This window comes from Arachis hypogaea, chromosome 15 (genome assembly GCF_003086295.3).
Source record: "Arachis hypogaea cultivar Tifrunner chromosome 15, arahy.Tifrunner.gnm2.J5K5, whole genome shotgun sequence".
Lineage (NCBI taxonomy): Eukaryota > Viridiplantae > Streptophyta > Magnoliopsida > Fabales > Fabaceae > Arachis > Arachis hypogaea.
Genome location: NC_092050.1, coordinates 103,646,119 through 103,661,108, shown reverse-complemented (window position 1 = coordinate 103,661,108; position 14,990 = coordinate 103,646,119).

The window sequence follows — 14,990 nt, the reverse complement described above, 5'->3', positions numbered from 1 at the left end:
GACTTTAATCTGTGTTTCTGGGCCGAAAACTGGGTCAAAACGCGGCCCGAAATCGCCCCCAGCATTTTCTAAATTTTCTACAGATTGCGCATGTCATGCGTACGCATCGGTCACGCGTACGCGTCACTGGCCAAATTCCCTTTCCATGCGTGCGCGTCAGGCACGCGCTCATGTCGTTGTGTTGATCTGCTTCCACGCAGACGCGTCAAGCACGCGTACGCGTCGCTGTGATTTTCTCCATTTTGCGCGCGCGCGTAAGCCATGCGTGCGTGTCACTTCTCGCTGGTTGTCTCCTTTATTTCTTGTGCTCCTTCCATTTTTGCAAGCTTCCTCTCCATTCTCTAAGCCATTCCTGCCTTATAAAGCCTGAAACACTTAACGTACAGATCACGGCATCGAATGGTATAAAGGAGAATTAAAATACACAATTTAAAGCTTCAGGAAGCAAGTTTCCAATCATCGAATAAATCCTGGAAGGAATTGTAAAACCATACAAATCATATGAATAAGTGGGTGAAAAGCTGATAAAAACCACTCAAATTAGCACAAGATAAACCATAAAATAGTGGTTTATCAACCTCCCCACACTTAAACATTAGCATGTCCTCATGCTAAACTCAAGGAGACAAAGAGAATTAATAAGGGACAGTAAGACTCATAAAATGCAGCCTAAATATAAATGCAACTATATGCTAAAATGATTCTACCTACTTGGTTAAAAGCAAACAAGTTCTCTAAGACAAATACAAACCAATTTTCACTAATTTAAATCGTACAATAAAAAGCAGGTAAACTTGTAAGAAGAGAGCTCCTGAAAGCAGGGAACATAGAATTAAGCATTGAACCCTCACTGGTAGTGTATATGCACTCTAATCTCTCAAGTGTCTAGAGTTAATTCACTCTACTCTTATCTAGTCATGCTTTCTAAACTTTGTTCTTCATCTAACCAATCAACAAGTATTTAATGTACCAATGCAAACATCATGAGGTCTTTTCAGGGTTGTAATGGGGCTAAAGTAAGGGTGAGGATATATGTATGGCCAAGTGAGCTATAATATGAATCTTTGACTAACCTAAGCTCTCTCACCTATACACACACTCTATATACTTTTAAATTCATGCCTAGCTACCCAAAATTCCCACTTTTGCATTACATACTCATGCATCAACTTTCTTTTAAATTTTATCACATATGCATTGATCTTTGAACTTAATTTAGAATCGGGGTAATTTTGTCCCTTTATTTATTTACTTATTTATTGAATATTTTTTTTTTGGATTTTTTTTCTCTTTTTTTTATCTGAACATAAAAATAAACATAGTTTATCAATGCATATGGATTTTTAATTTTTATAGTTTCACATGAGTAGGTACCCAAATTTCCATTATTTTATCATGACACATTCCCTTATTAACCCTTGTTCCCACAATCTTCCCATACTCTATTAACACACAATTTTTATCTTAAGCTAACCAAAGATTCAATTGGGATATTAAATTGTTTTTCTGCTTAAGGCTAGTAATGTGTTAAAATATAGAACAAATGGGATTAAAAGGCTTAAAGTGGCTAACAAAGGTAATTGGAAGGGTAGGCTTATTTGGGATAAGTGAGCAAAAATCAAATAATGGCCTCAATCATATGCAAGCATGTAAATACACTAAACATTGGACATATAGAATGGAACAAAGCAAAGATTACAATCATAGAGAAGTAAACACACAAGAATAAAATATTTATGGTTAAATAATGTAACCATGTAATTAGGCTCAAATCTCACAGGTTTGTGTATTTTTAACTTTTTAAACTATGTTCCAAATACAACTTCAAACAAATTTAACACAAAAGTTTTTTATTTAAATTAGTGAAATACTATAAAAATTTCTTGAAAAAGAAAATATTACTTCAACCAAGTAGTAACTAAATGCATAAAATCAAACAAACATGCAATTAAACATGCAAATGCAACAACTAATTTAACAAAGAAAATTTAAACATTGGTGTTGAGACAGGAAGGTACTAACCCACGGAGATCGGTATTGACCTCCCCACACTTAGAGATTGCACCGTCCTCGGTGCATGCTAAGATGTACAAGTGGATGGGTGGCTCCAACTGACGCTTTTCTCCAAGAATTTTTGCACATGCAACTTGTTTATTGCCTACATATAGCTTTTTCGTTTCCCTTCCTCCGTGGCCATCCTGAAAGAAGAGGAAAAAGAAGAAAAGTAACCCAGGAATAAAGAGAAGAAAATAAATAAATTATGGGTGGGTTAATGCCAAATAATGAGGGTCTCAATTACATGGTAGCTACAACATGCAAGTGAGAAAATAATAGAAGCAAATAGCATATCAATAGTGCAAAAATTTGCAACCATGGGAAGAGAGTGGGTAAGGAGAGATAATATAAATTCATGTCAATACAAAAGTAATACAGAAATAAAAGATTGGCATTGATTTAAATAGTATTACCCAATCAGAATAAAACAAGTCACTAAGCATCCAAAATAATTCAACAGAAGATGTAACAGTTAAATAAGAAAATTCAACACCAACAGAAAAGGAATAAATTTAGAAAAGAAAGTAAAAATATGCACAAAATTAAAATGCAATGAATGAAAGTATGCAAATAAATTAAGTAAAATAGAATGAAGGTGAAAAAGAATGAGAAGTGAAAGAAAGGAAGAAGAGGTAAGTAAGAAAGAGGGAAGGAAAAATTAGGATTGGGGAAGAAAAGATAAGATTTTGGCGCCGATCTGGATAAACTGTGTGTCGCATGCAACGCGAACGCGTGGGTCATGCGATCGCGTGAGTTGTGATATTTTCAAGTGACGCAGACGCGTCGTTCACGCGGACGCATGACTTGATTTGTGCTAGTGGCGCGAGAGCAGCCTCGCGTTCACGTAACTCTCTGTCCCAAACGCATATTGCCAAAATTCAAGGTGACGCGTGCGCGTAGGTCACGCGCACGCGTGAATGGCATTTCTTTTAAAAATGACGCGGACGCGTGGGGCACGCGTTCGCATGGTAGAGCTTGTGCTTCTATCATGTTTTCAGCCCCACTCCATCATAACTTACTGCCATACACCCATTTACGTCGATTTTACAGGGCCACGCGTTCGCGTGGGTGACGCGGATGCGTGGGGAGGCTATTTTGCAAACGACGCGGTCGCGTGGTCATATTTGTGCCTAAGGCACGCCTCCAGCCATGCTTTCGCGTGACTTTCTGTTTACTTTTATTTTCTTCCCAATGCAACTATGACGCGGACGCGTCAGCGACGCTTACGCGTCACGTGCATTTTTTTTATGAAAAATGCAGAATGCAGTATGCAGATGCTAATGCAAACATTATGAATGACACTAATAAAATTAAAATAAAATAAACTAGGAATAAAAGGAAGGATTATACCATGGTGGGTTGTCTCCCACCTAGCACTTTTAGTTTTAGTCCTTAAGTTAGACATTTGGTGAGCTCCTTGTCATGGCAGCTTGTGCTTGAACTCATCTTGAAACTTCCACAAATGCTTGGACTTCCAATAAGTTCTATCAATACCAGGTAAATTCTTCAAGCTTTGATGGAGTTCTTCACAAGCTTTGAGCTCCCAAAATCGATCCTCATGTATTCTCAGATCCCAAATCTTGTATCTACACCCGTCTTGAAGTGGATCATCATTGTTCCAACCGGGTGGCAAGAAGTCTGAATTTTCTACGGAGTACCAAGCTCTTCTTTTAGATCTAATCAAATTATCATCAGTTGAGTCCTTACATCTATCTCTTGAAATATCAAACTTGATGAGCCTTGATTTGCAACTCTAACTACTAAACAGTCTCCTCTTACGCTTTATGCCACAAAGCTTCCTGAGTTGGCCGTCCTTTTCAAGAATACCGTACTCAAGTGGGATAGGAAGACGAACAGAGGTTAGCTTCCTCTCCACTCAAGTGAATGAGTAGACGGCAATCTAGGTGGAGAAGTATCCAACATTCTTGACAAAGCGTACTCAACTCTCGTCCATCCTTTTCGAAGGGCTTCTACTTCCACAAGGGGTTCGTTTGCGGATGTGGATTTATCATTAGGAGGACTTGATGCATGATTCTCATCACCAAGGGAACTTACTTCTTGATCTATCCCATCCAAGTATTCATAAGGAATATGCCATGGAGGTTGTGCACTGACCTTCTTGACATCAAATTCAATCTTATTTGAGGGGTACTCTACAATTCTAGATTCCCATAGAGGTTCAGCATCTCCTAAATCTTCAACCACTTCTTCCTCTACAATTGTTATGGCTTCCTCTACTTGTTCCAATACAAAGCCATGTTCCTCGTTGTCCACCAGAGTTTCTAGTGTCTCTTTCATGCTACGCTCTTCTTTTGATTCTCCACATGTAGCCATGGGAGTACTTTGAGTGCTCAGATGTTGGGAAACTAATCGATTTACTACCTCGGTAAAGGCAGTCGCGAATTCTAGTACTCCCCATTTCATCTCTCTTTGCCCTTGAAGAAGAACACTAAGAGTGTCATGCATTGAAGGTTGAGGTGGATATGAGGGCTCATTACTTGGGAGGAAAGGTTTATGATAAGAGGGTGGTTCATCACTCTCCATCCTTTCCACTTGTTGCACAGCACACTTCAATTTCTTGTTCTCAATTTGAGATTCTTTAGCCATGAAAGCTTCGGGTGCCATTCGGTTTACCGCTCGGTCCAATTGACGCAGGGTTGTTTGAAATCGGTTCATTGTTTCCTTGAGACGATCCCTTGACTCTTGTTCTACTCGGATATCATAAGTAGGATCATAAGGCTCTTGGATTGATGGATATGGATGTGGTGTATATGGAGGTGGTGGTCCTTGGGAGTAACTGGGTTGGAATTGGGGTGGATCTATGTATGGTTCATATGGCTCATAGGGTGGATAAAGGTTAGAATCATGTGATGGTGTTTGGTAGTAGGGGGCTTGTGAGTGTGGTGGTTCAAAGCTGTGTTGAGGAGGTAGTTCATAGGCATATGATGGGACTTGTTGGTAAGGGGGTCCACCATAACTATCATCTTGGTATGCACCTCGGAATGGCTCTTGACCATAGTAAATTGGTGGGTGTTGGTTGTCACGGAAGGGTCCACCATAACTATTGTCTTGACATGCATTGTGGAATGGTCGTGGTCCATGGTATCTTGGAGGGTGTTGTTGCCTAAAAGTTGATTAGATCCTCGTGGCTCCTTCCATCTCTGATTGTTTTGACCTTGATGCATGTTCCTGTTAAAATTTCCATTCCTTGCAACAGCGTTGGAACCAAACTCAAAGCGACGGGGGTGAGAACTCATAATAGCTAATAAAAAAAATTAAAAACAAAAATAAAAACAAATAAACAAGCAAAACAAAATATTTACAATAACCAATAATAAGGCACACGTTTGCAATTCCTCGGCAACGGCGCCATTTTTGACGATCGGATTTTCTATCGGTAAAGAAATTCACAAAAATAATCGCGTTGTAAGTATAGTTTCTAAACCAACAGAGAATCCTTTCGTACAAAAATTTGGTTGTCACAAGTAACAAAACCCAATAAAATTTATAACCGAAGTATTTAAACCTCGGGTCGTCTTCTCAAGGAATTGCAGGGAAGTATGAATTATTATTGGTTTTGAGTAAAAGTTTTTGGGTTTTTGAAATAGGGAACAAGTAATTTAAACAACAAGAAAAATAAATTAATAATTAATAAAATCTCTTGGCAAGGTATGAGAAATTGAAGTCCTATCCTAGTTATCCTAATCAGGTGTGATGAGAATTGGATTCTGCTCCCACTTTAATTAACCCTTGCTAAACAAAGGAGAGTCAAGTGGACTAATTAATTTGATCCTCAAATCCTAGTCAACTCCTATGGAAAGACTAGAGTTATTGGAGTACAAATTAACTAGCAAGGAATTCCAATTTCGATCAACAGCTAAGTTTGATAACTCAAGTGTTACTAATTACTTTAACCAAAGCCAAAAGGGAAAATAAATCTAAATTAAATTAAAAGCATCATAAACAGAAAAAGACAATAATTAGTCTAAAATACCTCAAATAAAATTAAATAGAATATTCAAATCTTGACATGAAAAAGTTTGTAAGCTAAATTGGAACATTAACAAGTAAAAGCATTGGAATAAATAAAGATAGAAGAGAAACATTAATTAAAGGAAAATATTGAACCTGGTATTGAAGTAATAAAAATAAAAGGAATCCTAATCCTAAAACCTAAGAGAGAGGAGAGAGCCTCTCTCTCTCTCTAAAACTACATCTAAACCTAAAAATTATGAATTATCAAAACGTGTTGAGTCTCTGCATGTTCCCTGACTTTAATTTGTATTTCTGGGCCGAAAACTGGGTCAAAAAGCGGCCCAAAATTGCCCCAAGCGTTTTTTAAATTTTCTGCAGATCGTACATGTCACGCGTACGCGTCGGTCACGCGTACGCGTCACTGGCCGAATTTCCTTTCCACGCATGCGCGTCAGGTGCGCGCTCACGTCGTTGTGCTGATCTGCTTCCACGCGGACGCGTTAAGCACGCGTACGCGTCGCTGTGATTTTCTCCGTTTTACGTGCCCGCGTAAGGCATGCGTGTGCGTCACCTCTCGCTGGTTGTCTCCTTTATTTCTTGTGCTCCTACCATTTTTGCAAGCTTCCTATCCATTCTCTAAGTCATTCCTTCCTTATAAAGCCTGAAACACTTAACGTACAGATCACGGTATCGAATGGTATAAAGGAGAATTAAAATACACAATTTAAAGCTTCAGGAAGCAAGTTTCCAATCGTCGAATAAATCCAGGAAGGAATTGTAAAACCATGCAAATCATATGAATAAGTGGGTGAAAAGCTGATAAAAACCACTCAAATTAGAACAAGATAAACCATAAAATAGTGGTTTATCAACCTTCTCGGATGAAAAATACCAGGTACGATCTCTGCATGGCTAATCATCTGTCGATTTCCACTAGCGTCGGAATAGGACCCTTGTCCTTTTGCACACTGTCATTGTGCGCAGGTTTAAAGCTCGTCACAGTCATCCCTTTCCGGATCCTACTCGGAATACCACAAACAAGGTTTAAACTTTCCAGATCCCAGGAATGCTGCCAATTGGTTCTAGCCTATACCACAAAGGTTCTAACCTCCGGACTTGGTCCGTGGATTAGAAACCCAAGAGATACGCACTCAAGCTGTCGCCCAATGACTACGTTGAGCTCAGATAGAACTGAGTGGTTTTCAGGCATGCGTTCATAGGGTTGAGGATAATGATGAGTGTCACGGATCATCATATTCTCCAGATTGAAGTACGAGTTAGTATCTTAGAATAGAATCAAGCGTGATTGAATAGAAAACAGTAGTAATTGCATTAATCCATTGAAACACAGCAGAGCTCCTTACCCCCACCTATGGGGTTTAGAGACTCATGCCATCAAAGATACAATATGAACTGTAAAAATGTCATAAAGTACAAAATAAATCTCTAAAAGTAATTTTTATACTAGACTAGTAACTTAAGTTTACAGAAAATGAGAAACTAAGTGCAGATAATGCAGAAATCTACTTCCGAGACCCACTTGGTGCATGCCTAAGCTGAGCTTTCAAGCTTTCACGTTCATATGCCCAAAGCTGGCGTTAAACGCCACCCTGCATGCCAGAATGGGCGTTTAACGCCGAAAAAGGTGCCAGTTCTGGAGTTTTACGCCAGAAAGTTTTAGACTGACATTGGACGCCAAATTAGACCATCAAATCTCGAGCAAAGTATGGACTATTATGTATTTCTGGAAATCCCAGAATGTCTACTTTCCAACGCAATTAAGATTTCACCAATTGGGCTTCTGTAGCTCCAGAAAATCCATTTCGAGTGCAGTAGGGTCAGAATCCAACAGCATCTGCAGTCCTTTTTCAGTCTCTGAATCAGATTTTTGCTCAGGTCCCTCAATTTCAGCCAGAAAATACCTGAAATCACAGAAAAATATACAAACTCATAGTAAAGTTCAGAAATGTAATTTTTGAATAAAACTAATAAAAATATAATAAAAAATAACTAAAACATACTAAAAACTATGTAAAAACAATGCCAAAAAGGGTATAAATTATTCGCTCATCACAACACCAAACTTAAATTGTTGCTTGTCCCCAAGAAACTAAAAATAAATTAGGATAAAAAGAAGAGAATATACAATGAATTCAAATATCAATGAAGCTCAGTTCCAATTAGATGAGTGGGGCTAGTAGCCTTTTTGCTTCTGAATAGTTTTGGCATCTCACTTTATCCTTTGAAGTTCAGAATGATTGGCATCTATAGGAACTTAGAATTCAGATAGTGTTATTGATTCTCCTATTTTAGTATGTTGATTCTTGAACACAGCTACTTTATGAGTCTTGGCTGTGACCCTAAGCATTTTGTTTTCCAGTATTACCACCGGATACATAAATGCCACAGACACATAACTGGGTGAACCTTTTCAGATTGTGACTCAGCTTTGCTAAAGTCCCCAGTTATAGGTGCCCAGAGCTCTTAAGCACGCTCTTTTTGCTTTGGACCACGACTTTAACCGCTCAGTCTCAAGCTTTTCACTTGACACCTTCACGCCACAAGCACATGGTTAGGGACAGCTTGGGTTAGCCGCTTAGGCCAGGATTTTATTCCTTTGGGCCCTCCTATCCATTAATGCTCAAAGCCTTGGATCCCTTTTTTATTTTACCCTTGCCTTTTGGTTTAAAGGGCTATTGGCTTTTTCTTTTTCTCTTTTTTTTTTGCAAGCTTTTCACTGCTTTTTCTTGCTTCAAAAATCAATTTTATGATTTTTCAGATTATCAATAACATTTCCCCTTTTTCATTATTCTTTCAAGAGCCAACACTTTTAACATTCATAAACAACAATATCAAAAATATGCACTGTTCAGTCATTCATTCAGAAAACAAAAAGTATTGCCACCATATCAAAATAACCAGATTATTTTCAAGATGTAATTCGAAATTCATGTACTTTTTTTATTTTTAAGAAATTATTTTTCATTTAAGGAAGGTGAAGGATTCATAGGACATTCATAGCTTTAAGACATAGACTCTAAACTTTATTGATCATGAAAAAAATAAGACATAAAATAAACATAAAAGCAGACAAATAATAATAAAAGAAAGGAAATTAAAGACATAAAAATAAATGACTCTAATACTAATGCTTATGTGACTCTTAAAATAGGTTTCTAATAATAAAAGTTATCATAAAGTTAGGACTCAACAACCTTGATTTTGAGGGGTAGGTGCTCCTTCAATCTGTGGGACGCCTGGCTCTTCAAGGATCAGCTTCTGGCGCTTTAGTTCCTGTAACTCACGCCCTTGCTTCTCTTGTTCTCTGAGCAGTATGCAGAGCATGCTGTTCTGATTCTGATGCTCTTCTTTGAGTTGATCCATAGATTCTTGCAGCTTGTTGACAGATGCTTCTAAGCGGGCCCAATAGTCAAATTGAGGAATTTCTGGGAGGAGCTCATGCGCCCTCCTCTTGATGAGGTTGTCCTGAACTTGAGGTCCATCCATTACCCTTTTGGTGATTGGGTGTTCAACTGGGATATACTCATCCACACCTATCTATACCCCCGCGTCCTTACATAACAGACTGATCAAGCTTGGGTAAGCCAATTTGGCCTCAGTGGATTCCTTGTTTGCAAATAAGTAAATTTCATAAGGAATTAATTGATGAACCTCCACTTCTTTTCCCAGCATAATACAGTGGATCATCACTGCTCTTTTGACAGTGACTTCAGAGAGGTTACTGGTGGGAAGTATAGATCACCCAATGAAATCTAGCCAGCCCCTAGCAACTGGCTTGAGGTCTCCTCTCTTCAGTTGGTTTGGGACACCTTTTGAATTGGTTATCCACTTGGTTTCAGGGAAGCATATGTCCTCTAGAACTTGATCCAACTTTTTATCTTTAGCCATTCTCCTATTAAAGGATTTTGGATCATCATGTAGTTGAGGAAGTTTGAGGACTTCTCTCACTTTGTGAAGATGGAAGTAGATAATCTTCCCTCTGACCATGGTTCGAAAAGTATGGAAGGCAGTTCCCTCTATTCTTTGCTTATCTGTCAGCCACAGATTTGCATAGAATTCCTGGATCATGTTTCTTCCCACATTCATCTCAGGATTAGCTAAGATTTCCCAGCCTCTGTTTCGAATTTGCTCTTGGATCTCCGGATATTTGTCTTCTTTCAAATCGAACTTGACTTCCGGGATCAGTGATCTTCTGCACACAATTTTGAAGTAATGATATGCATGTTCTTTGGTGCAGAACCTCTCATGCATCCATTGTGGTTTTGGATTATTTTCTTTCTTGCCTCTTGTAGTGGTTTGTTTTCCTCTAGGGGCCATGATATTGGTTAGTGATCACAAAAAATCACACCAAACTTAGAGGTTTGCTTATCCTCAAGCAAAAGTAAAGAAAGAAGATGAATAGATGGAGAGAAGGGTTCGAATGATGGAGGAAGAGAGATGGTCGAATGTATAAATAGAGGGGAGGGAGGGAATGGTTTCAAAATTTTAGAAAAATATATGATTGATAAAAGATAAGCATGATATGAAAAGATGAGATTCTTTTCAAAATTTAAAAGATTGGAAAAGATATGAGGAAGTTAAATCTGAATTTTTATTTATGCATCTAAGAGATAAAAGATGATATGAATAAGTTATAAAGATTTGAAAAGAAATTGGAAATATTAATGAGGTTTTGAAAAGGAATTGAAAAGAATTGAAAGAGAATCAAGAAGAATTTATAAGTTTATAATTTTTTTGTGAATGGAAATTAAAAAATGAATCTTTGTAATGTTTGGATGCAGAAAATTTTGATTTAAAACATGAAAATTCGAAAAAAAAATTGAATTGAAACAAAATTACCTCTCCCCTAGCTGTTCTGGCATTAAACGCCCAGAATGATAGCCATTCTGGCGTTTAACGCCCATCTGGTGGCCATTTTGGCGTTTAACGCCCAGCCAAATACCCTGGCTGGCGTTAAACGCCAGAAATCCTTTCTCACTAGGCGTTTTTTGAACTCCCAGGATGCTGCTGTTTCTGGCGTTAAACGCCAGAATGCTGCCCATTCTGGCGTTTACACCCAGAATGATATCTTTACTGGCGTTAAACCCAGAATGATAGCCATTCTGGTGTTTAACGCCCAATTTGCCTCTTTACTGGTTTTACGCCAGTGAGCTCTTTTTCTCTATGATTTTCTGTTTTATGTTCTGAACTTCATTTTCTTGATTTTTCACTGATAGCATTAACAAACATAATTAATCAAAATTAAATAAACTTATATAATTGTTATAAACATTAATAATGGCTGGGCTGCCTCCAGTAAACACTTCTTTACTGTCTTTAGCTGGACTTTACTGAGCTTTTAATTTAGTCTCAGCTTTGAGCATTCTTGCTCAACATTGCCTTCAAGATAATATTTGATTCTCTGTCCATTAATAATGAACTTTTTGTCATAATCAATATCTTGAAGCTCTACATAACCATATGGTGACACACTTGTGATCACATATGGTCCCCTCCACCGGGATTTCAACTTTCCAGGGAACAATCTGAGCCTAGAGTTAAACAGCAGGACTTTCTGTCCTCCCTCAAAGACTCTAGAAGACAGCTTTTTGTCATGCCATCTTTTTGCTTTCTCTTTATAAATTTTAGCATTTTCGAAAGCATTGAGTCTGAACTCTTCCAGCTCATTCAACTGGAGTAATCTTTTCTCTCCAGCTATCTTAGCATCAAGGTTTAGGAATCTGGTTGCCTAGTAGGCCTTGTGTTCCAGTTCCACTGGCAGATGACAAGCTTTTCCATACACAAGCAGGTAAGGAGAGGTCCCTAAAGGAGTCTTGAATGCTGTTCTGTATGCCCACAGAGCATCATCCAGACTTCTTGCCCAATCCTTTCTACGGGTACTTACAGTCCGTTCCAGGATTCATTTTAGTTCTCTATTTGAGACTTCAGCCTGCCCATTTGTCTGTGGATGATATGGAGTTGCCACTTTATGGTTAATTCCATATCTGACCAGAGCAGAGTCAAGCTGTTTATTGCAGAAATGAGTGCCTCCATCACTGATCAGTATCCTAGGGACACCGAACCTGCTGAAGATATGCTTCTGGAGGAACTTCATTACTGTCTTAGTATCATTAGTGGGTGTTGCAATTGCCTCTACCCATTTAGATACATAGTCTACTGCCACCAGAATATAAGTGTTTGAATATGATGGTGGGAAAGGCCCCATGAAGTCAATACCCCATACATCAAACAACTCAATCTCTAGGATCCCTTGCTGAGGCATGGCATAACCATGAGGTAGATTACCAGCTCTCTGGCAACTGTCATAGTTATGTACAAACTCTCAGGAGTCTCTATAGAGAGTAGGCCAGTAGAAACCACATTGGAGAACCTTAGTGGTTGTTCGCTCACCTCCAAAGTGTCCTTTATATTGTGATCTATGGCAATGCCAGAGGATCTTCTGTGCCTTTTCTCTAGGCACACATATGTGGATTACTCCGTCTGCACACCTCTTAAAGAGATATGGTTCATCCCACAAGTAGTACTTTGCATCAGAAATCAATTTTTTCATTTGTTGCTTACTGTACTCTTTGGGTATGAATCTCACAGCTTTATAGTTTGCAATGTCTGCAAACCATGGTAATTCCTGAATGGCAAAGAGTTGCTCGTCCGAAAAGGTTTCAGAGATCTTAGTAGGAGGGAGGGACGCCCTTGCTACCGGTTCTATCTGGGACAGGTGATCCGCTACCTGGTTTCTGTCTCTTTTCTGTCTCTTATTTCTATATCAAACTCTTGCAGAAGTAACACCCATCTTATGAGTCTGGGTTTTGAATCCTGCTTTGTGAGGAGATATTTTAGAGCAGCATGGTCAGTGTACACAATCACTTTTGATTCTACTAATAAGATCTTAACTTGTCAATGGCATAGACCATTGCAAGCAACTCCTTTTCTATGGTTGTGTAATTCTTCTGTGCATCATTCAAGACACGGCTAGCATAGTAAATGACGTGCAGAAGCTTGTTATGTCTCTGCCCCAGTACTGCACCAATGGCATGATCACTAGCATCACACATTAGTTCAAATGGTAATGTCTAGTCTGGTGCAGAAATGACTCGTGCTGTGACCAACTTAGCTTTTAGAGTTTCAAACGCCTGCAGACACTCTGTGTCAAATACAAATGGCATGTCAGCAGCTAGCAGATTGCTCAGAGGTTTTGCAATTTTTGAAAAATCCTTTATGAACCTCCTATAGAATCTTACATGCCCCAGAAAGCTTCTGATTGCCTTAACATTGGCAGGTAGTGGTAATTTTTCAATTACCTCTACCTTAGTTTGATCCACCTCTATTCCCTTGTTTGAAATTTTATGCCCAAGGACAATTCCTTAGTCACCAAAAAGTGACATTTTTCCCAGTTTAAAACTAGGTTAGTCTCTTGGCACCTTTTCAAACAAGTGCTAGATGGTCAAGACATGAGCTGAATGAGTCTCCAAATACTGAGAAGTCATTAATGAAGACTTCCAGAAATTTCTCTACCATATCAAAGAAGATAGAGAGCATGCACCTCTGAAAGGTTGCAGGTGCATTGCACAGACCAAATGGCATCCTTTGTAGGCAAATACTCACATGTGAATGCTGTTTCTCTTGGTCTGAGGATCCACTGCAATTTGGTTGTAACCTGAATAGCCATCCAAAAAGTAGTAGTATTCATGACCTGCTAGTCTCTCTAGCATCTGGTCTATGAAGGTAAAGGAAAATGATCCTTTCTGGTGGATGTATTGAGTCTTCTGTAGTCAATACACATACGCCACCCTGTAACTTTCTTGTAGGAACCAGTTCATTCTTTTCATTATGCACCACTATCATGCCTCCCTTCTTGGGGACAACTTGGACAGGGCTCACCCAGGGGCTATCAGAAATAGGATAAATAATCCCAGCCTCTAGTAACTAGTGACCTCTTTCTGCACCACCTCCTTCATGGCTGGATTCAGCCGCCTCTATGGTTGAACTACTGGCTTGGCATCATCCTCCAATAGGATCTTGTGCATGCATCTGGCTGGGCTAATGCCTTAAGATCACTTATGGACCACCCAAGAGCTGTCTTGTGTGTCCTTAGCACTTGAATTAGTGCTTTCTTCTTGTGGCTCTAAGGTAGAGCTTATGATACAGGAAAAGTGTCATCTTCTCCAGAAAGGCATATTTCAAGATGGTGGTAGTGGTTTGAGCTCGGGTTTAGGAGGCTTCTCCTCTTCCTGAGGAGTTTTAGAGGTTCTTCTGTTTTCTCTGATTCCTCCAGATCGGCTGAACATCTTTAAAAATGTCCTCTAGCTTGATTCAAGACTCTCAGTCATATTGACCTCTTCTACCAGAGAGTCAATGATGTCAGGCTCAGCAGTCTTTTGTGTGTCTGGATGCTGCATAGCTTTGACAGCATTCAACTTAACTCATCCTCATTGACTCTCAGGGTTATCTCCCCTTTTGGACGTCAATGAGGGTTCGTCCGTTGCTAGGAATGGTCTTCCTAGAATGAGATTCACTCTTGTGCTCCTCCATTTCCAACTACAAAGTCAGTAGAAGGCAAATGCCCAACCTTGAAATCTGTCCTCAATTATGCCTGATGGGATTTTAATGGAGCCATCAGCAAGTTGAACATATCCGGGTTGGTTTGACCTCATCAGTCAAACCAAGCTTTTTGATAGTGATGCAGGTATTAGGTTGATACTTGCCCCAAGATCACATAGAGCTGTCTTGGTACAAGCACCTTCTAATGTGCATGGTATCATAAAGCTTAGTTGCTGCAGGTTTATTTCTATAGAAGTGGTTGGGAAGCCTGCTTAAGGGGTTTTATCAGCACTTGCAGGTGTCTGATCCCTTAGTGGCTTTGAACGCCAGAATTGGCTTCTTGGGTTTTAACGCCAGGTTGCCACCCTTTCTGGCGTTTGACGCCAGAATTGGCTATTCCT